The sequence below is a fragment of the Coregonus clupeaformis genome, chromosome 27 (assembly GCF_020615455.1).
Source record: "Coregonus clupeaformis isolate EN_2021a chromosome 27, ASM2061545v1, whole genome shotgun sequence".
NCBI lineage: Eukaryota > Metazoa > Chordata > Actinopteri > Salmoniformes > Salmonidae > Coregonus > Coregonus clupeaformis.
Window position 1 is genome coordinate 3,631,199 of NC_059218.1, and position 22,359 is coordinate 3,653,557.

The window sequence follows — 22,359 nt, forward strand, 5'->3', positions numbered from 1 at the left end:
AATAAATTCATAAAAAATCCTGCAATGTGATTTTCTGGGAAAAAAAATCTCATTTTGTCTGTCATAGTTGATGTGTACCTATGATGAAAACTACAGGCCTCTCTCATCTTTTTAAGTGTGAGAACTTGCACAATTGGTGGCTGACTAAATATTTTTTTCCCCCACTGAATAGCATATGCCAGTGTTACACTGGAGCCTCCTCTCAGTCTATGGGAGACCAATGGTTGTCCTTGGTCCTTTGACTTCCCGCCCAGTCGTTCAATGACTGGAACGCCCCCACCCCCAACCGGGATGCTACTTCAGACATCCAACTCAGTTCTTTACCAACCACCCCCCACTGCCCACCCCCACTACTCCAACCTCTACTCCCTCCCCAATATCCTCCAAACCACTCACACACGAGATCAGGCAAACAAAACACAAAAACACGGCACCACTGGGCCAGTAACATATTCATCCAGCAGGGAGCAGCAGCTCATGTCCTCTCCCACTGTATCTCCCTCCAGCCATCTAGACCGACTATAGAGTCTACTGTCTCCGTGAGTCTTGCGCACCTGCCAGCAGTGCGGTGCTCTCAGATTAGCTTTTGCAGCATTTTGTGCGACGCAGCCTAGCCAAATGTCCCGAGCACAGTTCTTGGATCAGATCTTGACTGATCAGATGAGCCGCTCCTCGGGGGGGACCTTAAGCATGCTATCCATCTCCAGGCGCGCCCCGGCCACCTCCTGAACGCTGGGGCTGTAGGCGCCCTCCGACTGGCACTTCTTGCGGGCTGTGAGCGCCATCAAGGTGAGGCCGATGACTGCCAGCAGAGCACCAAGGCACACCAGGGGGATGGCTATCACCAGCCACTGCACCCACTCTTTCTGGGACTGTTTCTGCAAGGAGGGAACAAGCAAGGAACCAAGGGAGAAATGTCAGTGATGAGTGACTGACTGTGGCTAAGTCTAAAATGACCTACTGCTAAAAATATGTTACACGTCATAATAATTTTCATGAATAAACCATTATAAATCCATACATTTGTATGAATAACTATAAATGCACTGGAAAGATAATAATACTTAGAAATGCTTAGAAGTGTTTACTAATCATTAAATAATTATTTATTGTGTATACATAGACGATTAATGCAAAATTACTTGGAAGAGGAGAAGGGTGAAGAAGTCAATAGTTCTTACGCTTGTATCGCAGAATGGGCCGCTGTAGCCAGGTAGGCTCACACACCAGAACCTGTTGAGTCGATCGATACAGGATCCACCATTCCGACAGGGGTTAGACTCACACTCATCTATCTCCGTTTCACACCTGAGGAGGAAAACACAATAAGGACGTTTTAAAGTCTAGACAGAGCAAGCATGTAAGACATACATTGGGGTCCAAAATTGTTGATAAAGAATAACAAAAATTACTGTATAAAATAAATCAAATACCTTTTGTATATTGTATGCTAAAAAAATTGGGAAATTATTTTATACTAATACAATTGCTCAGAGAATGAGATATTGTTTAACAAGTAATGCTTTTCTTCTCTCAAAAAGGTACTGTAGGGGTTAAAATTATTGACACCCGTTTCCAATTCCTTTCAATACCTCACCTTTCAAGGATAATCGCACTGAGCCTTTTTCTAAAATGTTTTATGAGATTGGAGAACACGTTGGGAGGGATCTTAGACCATTCCTCCATACATAATCTTTCCAGATCCTTGATATCCTTTGTCTGTTCTTATGGACTGCCCTCTTCAACTCAAACCACAGGTTTTCTTTCAATGGGATTCACGTCCGGAGACTAAGATGGCCATTGCAAAATGTTGATTTTGTGGTCAATTAACCATTTATTTGTGGATTTTGATGTGTGCTTGAGGTTATTGTCTTGCTGGAAGAGCCAATGTCTTGCTGGAAGAGCCAATGCCGTTCATCAACCTGCCGGTGCTATGGTCAGATGACATGAAAATGTGGCCTTTACTACTGTAGCCCATAGAAACGCATTGAATAACACATTCATAAATGACAAAAAAAGACAGTCAAAAATAAATAAGGTGACCTTCTAGGCAGTGTTGCAAAGAAAAAGCCTTATCACTGGCCAATAAAAAGAAAATATTAAGATGGGCAGTCTGAGATATGGCTTTTTCATTGCAACTCTGCCTAGAAGGTCAGCATCCCGGAGTTGCCTCTTCACTATTGACGTTGAGACTGGTGTTTTGCGGGTACTATTTAATGAAGCTGCCAGTTGAGGACCTGTGAGGCGTCTGTTTCTCAAACTAGACACTCTAATGTATTTGTCCTCTTGCTCAGTTGTGCACCGGGGCCTCCCACTCCTCTTTCTATTCTGCTTAGAGACAGTTTGCGCTGTTCTGTGAAGGGAGTAGTACACAGCATTTTACGAGATCTTCAGTTTCTTGGCAATTTCTCGCATGGAATAGCCTTCATGTCTCAGAACAAGAATAGACTGACGAGTTTCAGAAGAAAGTTATTTGTTTCTGGCCATTTAGAGCCTGTAATCGAACCCACAATTGCTGATGCTCCAGATACTCAATTAGTCTCAAGAAGGCCAGTTTTATTGCTTCTTTAATCAGCACAACAGTTTTCAGCTGTGCTAACATAATTGCAAAAGGGTTTTCTAATGATCAATTAGCCTTTTAAAATGATAAACTTGGATTAGCAAACACAACGTGTCATTGGAACACAGGACTGATGGTTGCTGATAATTGGCCTCTGTACGCCTATGTAGATATTCCATAAAAAATCAGCCATTTCCAGCTACAATAGCCATTTACAACATTAACAATGTCTACACTGTATTTCTGATCAATTTGATGTTATTTTAATGGACAAATATTGGCTTTCTTTTCGAAAACAAGGACATTTCTAAGTGACCCCAAACTTTTGAACGGTAGTGTATATATTCTGGTATCCATCCCTACCATACCAAGCAGTGTTTCCCAAACTGTGGTACACTGTAATGGGTGATTTGTAAACAGCTGTATTATTCTGTGCATTATTGAGAGGAGCTTCGAAAACGTACCTCTCCCCTGCAAAACCGGGCACACAGGAACAGTTGGCCCCCCAGAGCCCGTCATGGCAGATCACATTTTCACACTGAACATCCTCTTCGCACATCAGTGGTGGATAGGTCCACCTTTGGGTAATGTACATAATTACACCCTCTTCACAATGGCGACTCAAAGCCTTGAAAACTGCCCAATGTCCACAATAGGTGTTCGAGTGAAGGGTTCCTGTTCATCAAAAAGTATATAATCATGCAACTTTCCATTAGTTATGCTGTATTTGATATGATAGGTTAAGCAACTCAATTTAAAGCTTGGTATAAAACCTAAATATGTGCTATCTAAATAAAAAATTATCTGAGAATGGTCCCTGACAACTTATTGTGACACTAATTGGTTGGCATAAACAGAGAGGCTACTCACTGGCAGAGTGGGCCGGCAAAGTCATCTGTGCACTCGCAGATGTAGTTGTTCACCCCATCCACGCAGGTGCCCCCGTTCTCACAGCCGTGTTCCTCGCACTCATTCAGGTCCTCCTCGCAGGTATCACCCCCGTACCCCGGGTCGCATGCGCACTTGAAACCTGCCAACTCGTCCGTGCAGGTGCCGTAGACGCAGGGCCCGGATGCGCACTCATCTGTGTCCACCTCGCACTGCTCTCCCTCCCAGCCCGGCTCGCATACGCAGCCAAACCTGTTAAAGAGATCCTTGCACGTAGCTCCATTCCGGCAGGGGTCGAAATGGCATACGTCAGCACTCCTACAACCCGTGTGGATATCCTCGTCGCCTGTTCTGTGGAAGCGGGCAGGCTGCGGCGGGTGTTGGGCGTCCACAAATGGTAGATAGACCCCACCGACTCGCACGGCGCCCAGACTGCCCAAGAAGCTCTCGGCGATAGCAACCACCGCCCCTTCCTCGTTGAGGAAGTGCAGGGCACTCGCCTCCTCTGGGGTGCTGCTGGCGTCGGTGATGCCATCCACGGTGATGACCCAGTGGGAAGCCTCGCTGTCCGGGTCGGCCATGGATATGTGCACTCGGTGCCAACGGCCATCGGCCACGTGGCGCACGCCGGAGAAGGTCAGCACCTCCACACTGTTGCCGACATGGATCTCAACGCGGATTGAGGAGTCCAGCAGTCCCACCAGCAGGAGCTCGGCCGCGTGGAAGGCTCGGAGCAGCACAGCCTTCTCCGAGCGGGTGCGGAGCTCCAGGTACACTTGGGTCAGGGGCAAGCCCAGGGAACCCTCTGCGCTGAACTGCACTTGGTTGTTCTCGAAAGTAGTGTTGGTCACACCTGAGGGTTAACAGACAGGTTAGACATTAGACAACAAAAAACGCACTATATATATATATATAATGTACTATTAAAGCTATCTAGTATGCATCTTGTGTGTGTGGGAATTGACTCATTCATGCAAAGACAGCTATACACTAAAATAAATAAAAATGTTTTAAAAGGTGAAAAGTAAAAGGTGAAGAAACACTAAAGCGCTTTTCAGACAGCCAGCAGAATATCGCAAAGTACACAACTTGTCCCTCTAGTCAAAGTGGCTAGTACCTTCACACACAAGGCGACAGCCCACAGTCTATGCGAAAGCCAGCAGTGATCATAGCAACAAAATAATTGTCACTATAACACCATAAGCATGCATAAAACCTTATTTACACGCAACAGAAATTGTTAATCCAAAAATGTATTACAAAACAATGATTTTTATTGTTAAACATAACTCTGTAAACTGATAGTATTAGCCTGCTAGCTAGCTAGAGTGGGCAAGTTAGCTGGTCCTGCTGTTGGAATGTTAGTGCATTCGTATCACTACGCAGGCAGTTTTTTCTACTGTGATTGGTCAACAACGACGGCACCTCTTGAAAAATAGAGCAGAATCCTATTTACTTCGCGTCGGCTGAGCGGCTTCCATGGGCACGAGCGAGCACAGCTGACCACTCCGCCTGGATAGAATTTCAGAACCCTAAACAGTTTTGCCAGTCTTGAGTGATTTCTTACAAGCTAAGAATTAGCTTAATATTTACTCACACTCATATCCGTCAGCCAGGTCCACACAATGGCCACCATTGACACATGGGTCGCTGACACACCACACACGTGTCTCGCAGGTCTTCCCGGTGAAAACAATGGGACATGAACACGCAAAGTCATTCCATGTAATAGTACAATCTCCTCCGTTCTGGCATGGCACCGCCTTTAGACCAAAACAACATTTAGTCCATTATAGCCCAGTCACAAGCCACTGATTTGTCCTCATTCGCCACTGACCATGTCTTTCAATTTTTTTATTAATCTGAATTTTGATACAGTTGACATGATTCACATTTACAGCCTACCCCTCATGTCTGTAATATTCCACTCTAATGTTGATAATCATAGGTCAGTATGCAATACTAATACGATTCAATATTATTACACCTTATTACAATAGATGTATTGATATTAGTGTAGTCAGTCCTACCTGGCAGGTGTCATCGCTAATACAGCCAGGCTCTACATTCTCAGTGTTGGCGGGGAAGTACACCTCTCCCTCTGAGTTGTTTAGTGTGCTGTTCCACGCGTCCATGTCCAGATGTACCCCGTCCAGACGCAGGTCCTGCAGGCAACCCTTGAAGTGTCCTCCCCATGCCTGCGTCTCCTTCTCCTCCCCTGGGAGACCCCCTACGTAGGCCAGGTCTCCATTGTGCACCTCCACCTCGGGCACCTTGCCTATTCCATAGCGCAGGCCGGTGTGCTCGAAGAACACTTGTCCATACTGGACCTCGAATTGGAGCAGTTTCTTTTTGCCCGTGGTCACGACGATGGGCTCCGTCAGTGCGTGGCTTTCTGTCAGGGAACTGACCAGGACTCTCCCCATGCCGAGGTAGACATTGAAGTAGGCCTCGCGTTCTTCTCCGTCCTCCCTGGGTCGCCTCAGCTGGAAAAGCAGGCCGTCGGGTTTCAGTGAGCGCAGGAAGAAGGAGACACTGAAGTTGGCGCCGTGGAAGCTGCCGATGGCATAGGCACTGTAGCTCACAGTTTTCTCATGACTGTACGTCCAGGAGGGGAACTCTGTCAGAGTGGAGGTGGAGTTGTTATAGAAGGAAAGCAATACTATGGATGACAATCAAGCAGTCAGGTGTACCTATTTCACCTAGGGTAAATCACTAATCTAGCAGCGAAGACAAAAATCTTTGACAAATAAAATTACTTTGACAAAGCCAACCACAGCCCTCAAACAAAATTGCAAGTGTAGTTCATTTGAAAACGGTCTGGTTGGACGTTTCTTTATGAATGAAGTCTTCCTCAGAAGACTTCATCAGAAGATATATTTACTTTTGGTGGAAGGTAAATGTTGCTTACCATCGGAGCAGCTGTGACCATGGAAGGGCCGGTAGCAGTCGCAGCGGTGGCTAATCCATAGGTCCACACAGCGGCCTTGACCTGTGCAGGGGTCGGGTTTGCACCACTCTGTCTTGCTACAGCCCAGCTCCATCTCGTGAGCCTGCTCCTCTGGAAGGTTCTGAGGCAAGGCGGTCTTGAAGTCGATCAGCATGTCCTCCATACACCCGACGAACCCGTGGCTGCTTGCTGTGTGCTCCAGCAACTCTTCAGGGACACCCCCCACGTAGACGTGACCAAACGCCTCTGAGGGAGCGAAGTGTGGCCCATCGGGACCACCATCCTCCACCTTGCACCCTTCACTGTCACATCCTGTACCTTTCAGGTTCAGAACCAGCCCTTCCTTCTCGTTTACATACACGTCAGCATCACACCAGTCACCGTCACTGACCAGCCCAGAGAAGGCCACCTCCAGCTCAACATCCTCTGAGAAGGCCTTGGCGCGAAGGCCTCCACCCACAATTTCCAGCAGGAGGTGGCTGTCAGCGTCGCCACGGTAGAAGAGCACCATGTCGGGCAAGGTGGTGCGGAAGCGAAGCCGGACTCCCTTCCCGTGATGGTTGTGCTCGGCATGCCTCCATCTCCTCCTCTCTTCCTCTTCCAGGATGACCTTGATGAGGACGAAGCCCGGACTAGAGAATGAGAAGGTGGTGGGGGTGGAGCAGAGCTCATCGTAGAAGCCGTGGGGGCAGAGGCAGGTTTGGCCGTGCTCTTCCTCTTCCAGCCATGGGTGGCAGGTGGCGCTGTTCTGGCACTCATGTTCCACACAGCCCAGAAGCTGGATTTTGCAGTGGTGGCAACCCCAGGGCGGCTTGGCCTCGGGGCAGTGGCAGGTATAGCTGGCCACGCCATCCTCGCACCAGGCACCATTCAAACACGGCTGGCTCTGGCACTCATCAATGTTGATTTTGCAAATTTCCCCTGCAAATGCAATGCACTATTTTAGTCAGACATTTGAAGATTGATCTACCTAGAATGGAATATACAAATCAGTCTGTGGGCCTGATAAGATGCCAGCTGTAAAAACAGCAAAAAATAGATGATACTGTCATGCTGTAATGACATACAGAAGAATACAGAGTTTACAGAGTGTGATGAAGACCTTACCCATAAATCCTTCCGGACACAAACAGGTGTAGCCATTCACCTGGTCCTCACAAGAGCCTCCATTCTGGCAGGGCTCAGACTCACAATCATCAATGTTCACAGAACAGTTCTCTCCTGACAAGGGACAAAGAAACAACACCAACAACATAATTCTTTGTCCATGAGAAATTTTCAAAACAATAAAAAGGTAACAAACAGTGTAATAGTAAAACCTGCTCCTTTCATTGGACTGCGTCTCACCTGCGAAGCCATGCTGACACTGGCACAGGTATCCGGCAGCATCAGCGAAGCTGAACTCCCAGTCCATCTCCCAGTGGGATGTGTCGGAATGCTCGAAACACTCGCTGTCGTTCTCACATGGCTGCTCAGCACACTCATCAATGTCAATCTCACAGTTCTCCCCTTTGTAACCTAGGAGACCCAATAAAATGTAAATACACTGTAATACTCTTCACTCAAAGCCTAAACAAACTGCACAGTAATTGTTGCTATAATACTCTCCAATCATCTGACAACATTAACAGCTGTACATATTATACTCAAATGATTTATGTGGTGGGTAATGGTAAGTTGCACATACCAGGCCAGCAGAGGCAGGTGTACTCTTTGACTCCCTCCAGGCAGGTGGCGCCATGCTGACACGGGTCAGAAGCACACTCAGGGATGTCCTCCTCACAGTGGTCTCCCATGAAGCCTGTGTCCTCACAGTCACACTCATAGCTGCAGGAAAGGAAGTCTGGGTCACTCTGGGGCAGTTGCAATCGCTACATTGACATTCAACAAAGCATATACGTGGTCCTCTGTAGCTCAGCTGGTAGAGCACGGCGCTTGTAACGCCAAGGTAGTGGGTTCGATCCCCGGGACCACCCATACACAAAAAAAAATAATGTATGCACGCATGACTGTAAGTCGCTTTGGATAAAAGCGTCTGCTAAATGGCATATTATATTATTATATTATATACGCTAAATACAAATTAATGCAATACAGCCCGGTGTAGTGCTTTTTTTAAGAATGTACAGACTCTGGACTGGTGAAATGTATTCAAAATTCAGAGGAGCACTCAAGTGCATGCCAACAATTTTAGGCCTACTTGTTAACAGATGGATGATTGAGATAACACCCTGTCTCAGTGTAAGGGGCTTTAGCTCACCAAAACAGCAGTCAGGCCCTAAAGTCATTTAAGGACAGGAGTTGTGTCTGTCTGGTGGGACAATTCTAAAAGCCTTGTGCAGTTACCTGGCCACCTTGTCGTGGCAGATGGCTCCATTTAGGCAGGGCTCACTGACACACTCATCAATGTCCACCTCGCAGTCTGTGCCCTCGAACCCAGGCAGACACTCGCAGGAGACCAATGAGGTCATGGCAGGTGGCTCCATTGCGACAAGGGTTGGACTCGCACTCGTCTATCTCCACCTCACAGTTCACTGCTGTGAGAGGTGGAGAAAAAGGAGAGTATGAGTTAGAGAAAGAGTGGGAGAATGTGTGATGATGAATGAGAAACAAAGTGGGAGTGAGTGAGGAACTGTACTGTCAGGTTATATTAGGAGGGGACATACAGTGCCTAGTGAAAGTCTACACACACCTTTTTCACAGCTGTCACATATTGCTGCCTTCAAATTAAAGATACATAGAGATTAAGTTCGATTGTTCCCCCTACAGATCAAAATGAATATGAAAGGAGCAAAGCCCAGGTAAAAGTTAGAGGAAAACCTGCCTCAGTCATCTGAATAGTAACTCTGAGTTTCATTTTTCAGTGGGACAATTACACAGATTTCAATGCCAAAGACACACCAGAATGGCTTTCCAAGAGGTGTTACGTGTTCCTGAGGGGTTCAGTCTCAGTCCTGACTTAAATCTGCTAGAAAGTCAGTGACAAGGTTTGAATATTGCTGTCTGTCAATTATTCCCAACCACATATACTGAGCTTGAGCAATTTTGACAAAAACAATGGATGTATGTCGCCCTAAGAGTTGTGCAGAGTTGGTAGAATATTATTCAAAATGATTTATAGCTGTAATTGCTGCCAAAGGTGCTTCCATCAAGTATTAACTCTGGGGTGTGAAGACATATGCAATCAAGACATCTTTGTTTATAATTTTTATTAATTTAGAAAAATGTATACTTTTTCTTTCACTTTGAAGATGTGTAGCAGGTTGTGTAGATCTATAGGATTTTTTTAAATTGTAATCCCTTCTTAGATTAAATTTTAAGGCAACAAAATGTGACAACTGGGCAAGGGGTGTGTAAACTTTCACTAGGCACTGCATCTTCTACAGACTTTAAAGCATTTAAATCCCAGCACTTCACCACTGTATCTCATCTATATACACCCCCCCATAAAAAAAAGGGTGCTTGTCCCACTGGCTATCCTAAATTGAATTCACCAATTTGTAAGTCGCTCTGGATAAGAGTGTTTGCTAAATGACCTAAATGTAAATATGGAGCCAATGTTTGTCAATAGCTCATCTCTGCTCTTATGATAATACTGAAAGAAAGTATAGTGGACAGTAAATACAAGAGTAGCCATTTTGTACTCTATCTGGTGTTTGTTTCTCTAACTAAAAATAGGCAGTAGCATGGAGTCTGCTTGTGGATGCCTCTAGATAGCACAGATGATAATGTAAAGATGCCTCAGTTCGCCATCTTAACCCTTTCCTTGAAAATCTCCATCGGCAATGATATGCTGACAAAGGAATGCATTACTGCTGACCTTTCCCACCCCATTAGAGATAAGGATGAAGCACCTAGACAGACCAGGCCTGCTGAGAAAATAAAGGAGAGTAAGAAAATAAGTATACAAGAGGTGGAGTGTTTTCTCTCACACAGCGGGAGACCTATCCACAGGGGCCAAACTGAAGACAAGACTAGAGACCAGTATCGAACATCTTAGTCACTGCACTTACACTTAAACCAAACTTACACTTAAAGGTACAGTTAGTAAGATGACATCATCAACAACAGGACAATAACAACATCATTATTCAACTCTGCCAAGACTCATTGGCTCTGCACAATTTGTACCATTCTTTGTGGCACACCCACATTGATTAATATGAGATCGTCCTGTTGTGTATGATGATGTCATCTTGCTTAGTGCACCTTTAATGTGAACAAGTTATGGCTTGGTGAATGAAGTACTATGAGATACCTGAATCTTGCTGATACATTTTGTCAAGAAACATTAACAAGCAAGGCATAAGATCTCCCTCCACACTGGAGGAAGTGTTAGATGAGAGACAGTGAGTTGTGGATGGTGTAGGGTTGCGAATATGGTGGAAGAATTACACTTCATTCCGGACTAACTGAGTACAAACACATCATTGTGTGGGCAGAGGTGTGAATTATGAAAAGGCGGAACAGCGTACCTGTGAACCCTACGAGGCACTCACATTCGTACTGGTCCTTCTCGTTGATGCAGGTTCCGTTATTCTCGCAGGGCCGCGAGGCGCACTCATTGATATCAATCTCGCAGTTGTAGCCCTGGAAGCCTGGTACACAGAAACAGTGAAACTTAGCCAAGCCATCCATGCAGATAGCCCCGTTCTGGCAAGGGTGTGATGCACACTCGTCCACGTCCTCTTCACAATGCTTCCCTTCGAACCCCGGCGCACAGTGGCACTCGAATCCATCCTGTAACAGTATACAAGTCCCGTTGTTCAGACACGGCTCGTCGATGCAGTCGGTCACTTGCTCTTGGCAGTCCTCTCCTCCGTAGCTGGGCGAACATCGGCAGAAGTAGCCGTTGACCTGGTCGATGCACTCTGTATGGGGCTCAGAGCAAGGGTTGCTATGGCACTCATCCACTTCCTCAGTGCAGTTGTCACCGGTGAATCCTTTGGGGCAGACGCAGTGGTATTTGGACGTGCCAGGGGTGCTGGTGCAGTCTGAGCAGGCGGCGAAAAAGCAGGCATCATACAGTTCGTCGCAGTCTTTGCCCATGTAGCGGAACTCGTCGCGAGGGGGGCAGAGGCACGTGTAGTCGTCTATGGTGTCCACACATGTGGCACTATTCTGGCAGGGCCCAGACAAGCACTTGTTGCTGGTTGCCGTGCAGAATATCCCTGAGGAGAAGAATAGGAGATGGTTATTGTTGTGCAAAATTATGGACAGTTCTGGATGGCAGCAATGTTTGACTGAAACATTATACAGTATAATAATACCCTAATGCAGTTGAGTTCCATAATTTATAATTTTATATGCCATTTAGCAGACGCTTTTATCCAAAGCGACTTACAGTCGTACGTGCATACATTTTTTTTTTTTTTTGTGTATGGGTGGTCCCGGGGATCGAACCCACTACCTTGGCGTTACAAGCGCCGTGCTCTACCAGCTGAGCTACAGAGGACCATAACAAGTCATCACCACTTTTATTTATTATATGTCACATTTAGTGTGTTCACACACTAAATGTGAGAGCCGTTTACATTTTTGGAGGGATAAGTTGGTTGTCATTTATTGTGATGGTCTGTTACAATATTGTTATGACATCTTGATATGGGGGTGACGCCAGTACACTTCTGAATGTCTCTCATATATCCACACTGTGCTAGCACAATGTTGTTTATTGAGTGCCACTCTAACCCGATTCAGAACCAGCTTTGGTCCAGATTTGTAGGCCATTTGGTTCTGACACAAAAACATTGGCAATAATAATAATAATTATTATTATATATATATATATATATATATATATATATATATATATATATATATATATATTTCTTTATATATAAACAGTGGCCTTCATTTACTTCTACAGTATTGGACTCATACCCATGGGGCTGAAATGAAATGATGATGTTACTCCAGAATAGCTACCAGAAAATGTATCCAACCGCTGCCTCACATTTGAGATTATGAAATGGGCTTTAAAAAAGAGAGCAGCCCAGTGGGGCTTTGGCTGATCTGAAATAAACAACTGTAAAAGTCAGCAATATCTGGGTGGATCTGAGCCGAATCACAAATAGAATATGCTTTACATTTACATTTTAGCAGACGCTCTTATCCAGAGCGACTTACAGAAGCAATTAGAGTTAAGTGCCTTGCTCAAGGGCACATCGGCAGATTTGTCAACTATTCAGCACAGGGATTCGAACCAGAGACCTTTCGGTTACTGGCCCAACTCTCTTAACCGTTAGGCTACCTGCCGCCCTATGGGTACATTCAAAATGTCCGCCGGTCCACACATCACAGACCCATCGACTTGAATGGGGACCTGTTCTAGTGATTCTATTTCTATGGTGATCAGTGCCCTTTATCCCAGCACAGGAAGTGCATCACTATGCTCACTACTACACACATTGGGCTCGATTCAATCCGCATTGCGGAAGTTCAGCGCCACAGTGCGACTGAAATCCAAAGGCAATGTTCCCGCGGAGACTGCATTCACAATAAACACTGCATATGTCGGCTCAATCAGAAATTACGTTTACATTTAAATTGCTTTACAGCCCTGAACCTCTGAGACACGGACCGAATCCAGGCCTGTGTTGGCCAAGTGGAATGATGCCCTCTAACCTATATCAGAGAGAGAGAGAGAGAGAGAGAGAGAGAGAGAGAGAGAGAGAGAGAGAGAGAGAGAGAGAGAGAGAGAGAGAGAGAGAGAGAGAGAGAGAGAGAGAGAGAGAGAGAGAGAGAGAGAGAGAGAGAGAGAGAGAGAGAGAGAGAGAGAGAGAGAGAGAGAGAGAGAGAGAGAGAGAGAGAGAGAGAGAGAGAGAGAGAGCCTTTCCAAATCATGTCCAATCACTTGAATTTACCACAGGTTGTAGAAACATCTCAAGGATGATCAATGGAAACAAGATGCACCTGAGCTCAATTTCGAGTCTCATAGCAAAAGGTCTGAATACTTACAGTTGAAGCCAGAAGTTTACATACACTTTAGCCAAATACATTTAAACTCAGTTTTTCACAATTCCAGACATTTAATCCTAGTAAACATTCCCTGTCTTAGGTCAGAAAGGATCACCACTTTATTTTTAGAATGTGAAATGTCAGAATAATAGTAGAGAGAATGATTTATTTCAGCTTTTATTTATTTCATCACATTCCCAGTGGGTCAGAAGTTTACATACACTCAATTAGTATTTGGTAGCATTGCCTTTAAATTGTTTAACTTGGGTCAAACGTTTCGGGTAGCCTTCCACATGCTTCCCACAATAAGTTGGGTGAATTTTGGCCCATTCCTCCTGACAGAGCTGGTGTAACTGAGTCAAGTTTGTAGGCCTCCTTGCTCGCGCACGCCTTTTCAGTTCTGCCCACACATTTTCTATAGGATTGAGGTCAGGGCTTTGTGATGTCCACTCCAATACTTTGACTTTGTTGTCCTTAAGCCATTTTGCCACAACTTTGGAAGTATGCTTGGGGTCATTGTCCATTTGGAAGACCCATTTGCAACCAAGCTTTAACTTCCTGACTGATGTCTTGAGATGTTGCTTCAATATATCCACATCATTTTCCTTCCTCATGATGCCATCTATTTTGTGAAGTGCACCAGTCCCTCCTGCAGAAAAGCAACCCCACAGCATGATGCTGCCACCCCCGTGCTTCACGGTTGGGATGGTGATCTTCGGCTTGCAAGCAACCCCCTTTTTCCTCCAAACATAACAATGGTCGTTATGGCCAAACAGTTCTATTTTTGTTTCATCAGACCAGAGGGCATTTCTCCAAAAAGTACAATCTTTGTCCCCATGTGCAGTTACAAACCATAATCTGGCTTTTTTATGGCAGTTTTGGAGCAGTGGCTTTTTCCTTACTGAGCGGCCTTTCAGGTTATGTCGATATAGGACTCGTTTTACTGTGGATATAGATACTTTTGTATCTGTTTCCTCCAGCATCTTCACAAGGTCCTTTGCTGTTGTTTTGGGATTGATTTGCACTTTTCGCACCAAAGTACTTTCATCTCTAGGAAACCGAACCCGTCTCCTTCCTGAGCGGTATGATGGCTGCGTGGTCCCATGGTGTTTATACTTGCGTACTATTGTTTGTACAGATGAACGTGGTACCTTCAGGCGTTTGGAAATTGCTCCCAAGGATGAACCAGACTTGTGGAGGTCTACAATTTTTTTTCTGAGGTCTTGGCTGATTTCTTTGGATTTTCCTATGATATCAAGCAAAGAGGCACTGAGTTTGAAGGTAGGCCTTGAAATACATCCACAAGTTCACCTCCAATTGACTCAAATTATGTCAATTAGCCTATCAGATGCTTCTAAAGCCATGACATCATTTTCTGGAATTTTCCAAGCTGTTTAAAGGCACAGTCAACTTAGTGTATGTAAACTTCTGACCCACTGGAAATGTGATACAGTGAATTATAAGTGAAATAATATGTCTGTAAACAATTTTTGGAAAGATTACTTGTGTCATGCACAAAAATGTGTGGAGTGGTTGAAAAACGAGTTTTAAAGACTCCAACCTAAGTGTATGTAAACTTTCAACTTCAACTGTATATAAAGAAGGTATTTCTGTTTTTGTTTTTTTATACCTTTGTAAACATTTCTAAAACCCTATTTTCACTTTGTCATTGTGTGTAGATTGATGAGGATTTTTTTATTTATCAATCCATTTTAGAACAAGGCTGTAACGTAACAAAATGTGGAAAAAGTAAACGAATGCACAGTATAATGAGATGTTGATGCTGCTCTAGTCACACACACACACACACACACACACACACACACACACACACACACACACACACACACACACACACACACACACACACACACACACACACACACACACACACACACAGACATACAGCCAGGCAGTCAGTGGCATGAAACATTGGCAATAATTTAATTAAAGTGGTAAACATTGATAGTATACTGCATTACTGTTGCAAAAAGTTAATCGTTGGAGGTTGGTTGTGTTTCTTTGGGGCTGTTCAGCAAGTGTGAAACCTCTTTCACCCCAGTGCTGCTATAAACAAGAACACAATCAAACTTAGTGATGCAAAGAGCATCCTCTGCTAGATGAAGTCCAATAATTTGGTCAGCAAAATCTCATAAACACTAGTAGGCTATAACGTATTACTATTTTGCATTCGAGTGTCACTAACATGCATTAACAATCTTGTTAGATGGTGGACAAATACCAGTGCCAACCTAGTGAACCACAACCAAAGTTAGGTCCCCCTGTGCTAATCCTGGTATGTGTATTCACCCTGACACTAAATTTCCTTTCATCTTCTCCCCCCTAATTCTAAAGGACAAGTCGTGTGGGAGAGTCCTGGAGCGACTCCAGATTTCATAGCTCCTCCCACAGCGAGACACCCGGGGCAAAATCCCCAACTAAAACTAAGAAACCCCCTGTACACAACAAGCCCATTTCCATTGGTTTTGTTTTACACAGCTAGTTTAGTGCTCATTGACAGACTGTTAACAACGGGCATCTGGGGTGACTCATGTGCTAATCTTTTCTGTCAGTCCCAAAGGGAACGAAGACCACCCCCAGACTGCAACAAATCAGTTCAACAAAAAACACCACAACGAAGTCACAAAATATATTCCTTTGTAGCTCATAGCATCAGGACTCTCAACTGAGAGAGGAAAAAAGAGAGAGTTCCATCTAGCTAACCTTAGCCTTGTTTGTTAAGTCATTGTTATGCTAAAGTTCCAGAGAGGGAAGAGGTGTCTGGACTGAATTCCAGCCATGAACCCTTGATGGGTAGAGCAGATAAGATGGAGATCAGATGCATGGTCTGCAGGCTATCAAGTGTCCAGTCGACAGGTGAGATTTATGGGGTGGATAACTACGGGTTAGCGTGCTAAGGTAACTTCTCCAGGTCGTTAGCTTGGCTAAACTTTATCCATTACCACCCCTCTCTCTCAATTTAACACAAAAAATATTCCCACATATTCTAATCCATATTTACTACAGTACATCACGCTCTTTTGAACAATGCAGTTTGTTATATGCATGTTGTCATTGACTGCCAAGGCTTTTTCACAGATCATGTAATTATCACATAGGGATACATCCAGTACAATGATACTTGTATGATCACAATCACTATCAAAACTCAACTATGGCAGTTAATAACTTGACTGTCATCAAGTTTGAAATGGTTATGTTTTACACAGACAACTGGGAAAGAAAGAACTGCAACACTGAAAGAAAGACCTGCAGCACTGAAAGAAAGACCTGCAACACTGAAAGAAAGACCTGCAACACTGAATGCAACACTGAACGACCCCTCTCCAGCCAGACCCCTCTTCTGGCTGGGGCTTTTGGGCCCTCTGTATGTACATGGAACTGAATGGAACAGGACACTTTTGGGAGGGGGGATTTTCTGTCCATCTATCTCCCTGCATCAGCCAATCGCGTGACCCCAGTGTGAAATCAGTCCACATTCCACAGATTGAACAGACTCCAATCCAAACGAACTCCCACCATCCCCCACCTCCACCGTCAAACCCACCATCCCAACTCCGTCCTCACATCCATCCCCTGCTCTTTGATCAGTGTTCTGTTCCAAAATTCTCATTGGAGCGGAAGATATTAACAATGAAAGGAGTAGAGAGAGAGGAAGGGAGAGATGGGGGTATATGGTGAGAGCGGGAGGAATCACTCATTTGGAGTGTGTGTGATCAATTTACCACAGGTGGACTCCAATCAAGTTGTAGAAACATCTCAAGGATGATCAATGGAAACAGGATGCACCTGAGCTCAATTTCGAGTCTCATAGCAAAGGGGCTGAATACTTATGTAAATAAGGTATTTCTGTTTTTTATTTATAATAAATTAGCAACATTTTCTAAAAACCTGTTTTCGCTTTGTCATTATGGGGTATTGTGTATAGATTGCGGAGGGAAATTTAAAAAAAAATACATTTTAGAATAAGGCTGTAACGTAACAAAATGCGGAAAAAGTATATCAGTTAGCCCTGATACTACAGAGCTTGTTTGGCATGGACTGACGTGACAACTACAGGCTGTTTGGAAAACATTCAGGGTGGTGATATATTCACTTTGGAAAGAGTGTTCTGTCTGTGATTGGGGGAGGATGTCTTTGTTACAAATCCTTGTTAAGTCTTGCGATTATTGCAAGTTATCGGCCGAGCATGGTTCTGTCCCCCAACCTAGCAGTGTGGGAATCCCGAATTTATACACCATAACATGGGGGCTAGGCTTGGGACTAGGTTATTCGTAGTATGTTTTCTGAAATACAAACCTCCATTTGACAATGGATCCTCATGATAAAGTCTCTTATTGTGAGACCATCTAATCAAAGTCGGTGTTACTTTCAGGCCAAGAGAAATCCCTTCATCAGCTTGTCACAACAGCCAGAGCTTACGGCTAGATCTGTAGCATAAAGACATCTACAAAAGTAAATAGCTCAGCAGCAAGCAAGCTCACCATGTGCAGTCAGTGTGCTGAACGCAGCGTCCAAAAGGTTCTAACGAGACTCAAAGAGAAGCCGCAGGGTGCTTCCTGGGTTCTCTGCAGGCTATTGTGTTTTTCATTCATTCTACCGTCTAGAGCAGCCACACACACACACACTCATTCATACACATTTACACACCTGCCACCGGCAACCCTTGGATACCAGAAAGCATTTAGGAATTCCTTTCTTGCGCGTGCATGTGTGCATGCACCCTACCCCCGAGTCCGGGAAAGGGACTGGTAAACACATGACTTCCACCAAAACTCCCCCGAAAAGTGTCCAGCAGATTGGCGTTGCCATGGCAGCACCAAAAGTTATGCAGGGGCTTTTGGGAGGGCCAGCGACCTCTCCTGACAACCTCCTCCTCCAACTCTCCTGTCAGCGTAAGGGATGCTGGGATGGGGTGGTAGCAGCAGTGGTGGGGGTTGGGGCGGTAGTGGGGTAAGAAAGATGGAGAGAAAAGCAAAGCTGTTTCAACTCACTCTCACCTCACGCTGGGGCCCATGCAGAAGGCAGGTTGTCGCATCTAATTTTGGTTTTAACGGGTCCTTGCCTCCCTTTGAGCCTTTCCTGCATGGGGCTTTCTGTGTGTTTGTAGGAACTCAGAGGATTACAGTTCGGCTTCTGGTGGGTTTTAGCGTCCTGCATGGCAAAACCTTTTCAAGAGCAGGCAGAGTAGTATAAACAAAGTCCGTAGACTTAGTCGTAGTCTCCTGTTGAGGTGAAAAGTACTGTGGTAAAGAAAAAAGGGTCCTAGAAGTTGGACCTCATTGCACAGAACATTTCACACCACTATGCCCATGAGCGAAACTAGCTACATTTAGGTCATTTGTTAGTATTTCAAAAGTTTAGAACAAAAACAAACAAAAATGTTCATGCATTATGCTCAAAGCACTAATTATGATAATGATGATAGTCACACTAAATACGGGGTAATTACAGCTGTATAATGGAAGATTGTGATAAGATATAACAGTGTTCTTCTCTCCTAGTTAACTCAGTTTAGCCTGTAGTGAACCGGAAATGATCCCAGAGATCAGTAGAGATATACCGTGACATAGGCTATTCTGAATGAAATTATTTTCTAAAATGCTGAAAGAAATTCTAATGAAATGTGAACGGACTGAATGGACAACCCTGACTTACACAATTTTTCTAATTTCACCCTTTTTTCCATGCAACCTTCTTCCACTCTCCTTAGAGACAGGTTGGACCTGACCTCGATAGCCTTTCTCTGGTCTTAATCTCTCCCAGCCAGCCAATACCATTGGTCCTCTAAACAACTGATAGCAGGATACTTGCTCAGATTACCACCAAGAGGCTCTTTGCCTGTTCTCACTTACACACACACACACACACACACACACACAAACGTATGTTGACACACACACATACTATATACAGTGCCTTCAGAAAGTATTCACTTCCCTTTACTTTTTCCACATTTTGTTGTGTTACAGTTTGAAATTAAGGTTAAATTGATATTTTGTGTCACTGATATAAACACAATACTTCATACTGTCAAAGTGGAATTATGTTTTTAGGAATGTTTACAAATTAATTAAAAATGAAAACCTGAAATGTCTTGAGTCAATAAGTATTCAACCCTTTTGTTTTCACAAGCCTAAATACGTTCAGGAGTACAAATGTGCTTAACAAGTCACATAAATTGCATGGACTTTTAAATGACTACCCCATCTCTGTACCCCACACATACAATTATCTGTATGGTCCCTCAGTCGAGCAGTGAATTTCAAGCACAGATTCAACCACAAAGACCAGGGAGGTTTTCCGATGGTTCGCAAAGAAGGGCACCTATTGGTAGATGGGTAAAGAAAAAGCAGACATTTGAGTATGGTGCAGTAATGAATTACACTTTGGATGGTGTATCAATACACCCAGTCACCACCACTAACTCGGTTGCCGAAGAGGAAAGAAACCACTCAGGGATTTCACTATGAGGCTATTGGTGATTTTAAAACAATTACAGAGTTTAATGGCTGTGATAGGAGATAACTGAGGATGGATCAATAACATTGTAGTTACTCCACAATACTAGCATAAATAACAGAGTGAAAAGAAGGAAGCCTGTACAGAATAAAAATATTCCAAAACATGCATCCTGTTCGCAATAAGGCACTAAAGTAAAACTGCAAAAAAATTGGCAAAGAAATTAACCATATGTCCTGAATACAAAGCATTATGTTTGGGGCGAATCCAACACAACACATCACTGAGTACCACTCTTGTCACGTCTCCTCCTGTTGCTCCCCTCCGGCGCTCTGATTCGCCGGTCTACTGAGCCACCGGTCTGAGTGCACCACCTCGGCAACACAGGAATGGAAACCCAACGCACCCAAATCACCTCCAGCACACCTGCACCTCATGATCTCATCACCACCACTATATACCTCTGGACTGTTCAGTCATTGTTGTGTATAATTGTTAGCGTCGTGTCGTTTACTCGTTCTTTGTTATTCTCTTTGTCATTGTTAAGTAAACCTTTACCTTGTTGATTCCTGCGTCTGTGTCCTGCCTCTTCGTATCCTCAGTACTCGTCACAACTCTTCATATTTTCAAGCATGGTGGTGGCTGCATCATGTTATAGGTATGCTTGTTATTGGCAAGAACTAGGGAGCTTTTTAGGATTCAAAGAAACTGAATAGAGCTAAAATAAACTGAATAGAGAAAAACTTGGTTCAGTCTGCTTTCCAACAGACACTGGGAGACTAATTCACCTTTCAGCAGGACAATTACCTAAAACACAAGACCAAATATACACTGGAGTTTCTTACCAAGAGGGCATTGAATGTTCCTGAGTGGCCTAGTTACAGTTTTGACTTAAATCTGCTTGAACATCTATGGCAAGACTTGAAAATGGCTGTCTAGCAATAATCAACAACAAACTTGACAGATCTTGATTGAATCTCTCGATGCTCCTGGACACATCATCAGTGATGTAACCTAGGGTCATAGGGTGTTTCAGGTCTTACAACATCAGACACCCTCACCCAGGTGACCCAGCCGAGGTTGATCAGACCCCAACTTGTGTCCAGGTTGCATTATGCTGCTCCCCATGGATCGCCTCTCTTGATCCAGAGCCGTCTTGAGGCTTTTTCAGCTGATTCGATGGTGTTGCTGATGGCTCACCTCCGCTTCGCTCCATTGATGCCGAGTGTGCTGTACAGTAGGCTCTGTAAAGGGATTGCCCAGCAAAACCCCTGCAGCCTACCTCGATAGGCATGCACCTAGCCTTTACCAGACCAGCTCTTCCCCGGGTCACTGCTCCCACCAGGACACTGTGGCGCAGCCGAGACTCAGCCTGCAGCGCGGCCTCCTCTGTTCTCCATTAGCTCCCGGTCTTGACCACTATCCCCACTTTTGGGACGCTCGACTCCCTGTATTGCATCACTTCCCTCACCCAAGTGACCTTGAACTCCTCTTCCAGGGACTTCAGGGGCAGCCTCAGCTTGTTGCTGTTACCATAGAGGGCGATGCTGCTCAGGCTCCTGGGCAACCCCAGTCACCTTCGGAGATGGCTGCTGACCTTCCTCTCCAAGTTCTCGACAGTGGAGATGTGGACTTCATAGATGAGCAGAGGCCAGAGTATCCTCAGGAAGATGCCATGCTGATACATCCACGCCTTGAACTTGCCGGGCAGTCCTGACGGGTCAACCGGTCTCAGCCAGCTCTCCAGCTCCTGACAGGTGGCCTGGATTGATGTTGTGTCCTTCAGGCTGCTGTTAAACACCTTGCCAAGGCTCTTCACTGGCTTTTTCGAGATGGTGGGGATCGATTGAAGAATTGGGCAAATATTGTACAATCCAGGTGTGCAATGCTCTTAGATACTTACCCAGAAAGACTCACAGCTGTAATCACTGCCAAAGGTGATTCTAACATGTATTGACTCAGGGGGTTGAATATTTATCTAATCAAGATATATTAGTGTTTTATTTTCCATAAATTCCACTTTGACATTACAGAGAAGTGTGTAGATCATTGACAAAAACGTACAATTAAATCAATTGTAATATGACTTTGTAACACAACAAAGTGTGGAAAAAGTCAAGGGGTGTGAATACTTTCTGAAGGCACTGCACTACGTACAGTACATGTTACATAAGAATGCCCGCATATACCCACACTTACGTATGCACACAGGTACAGTATACTCACAAGTACTATGCATGCACACGCTCTACCTCCACATAAGCATGTACACAAATACCACATGCTCATACACCAGTCATGTTTCACACACACACACACACACACACACACACACACACACACACACACACACACACACACACACGCAAGTGTAGTGCACAGATTGGCTGAAATAGACCTAATTTTATTTTGTTTTTGAATGTGTATGTGTTCTTGTTTGAGCATTGATTGTTTGTACCACATGGGACAAAAGGTTACAGATTCATACTCTCACTCTCTGACTCGTACTTACATTGTA

The 22,359-nt window shown here is 44.6% G+C and overlaps 1 pseudogene; it reads right to left on the reverse strand.

Moving 5' to 3' along the window:
* Positions 1–387: 387 nt before the first annotated feature.
* LOC121542167 lies at positions 388–21,057 on the reverse strand (annotated as a pseudogene).
* Between the last annotated feature and the right edge of the window lie 1,302 nt (positions 21,058–22,359).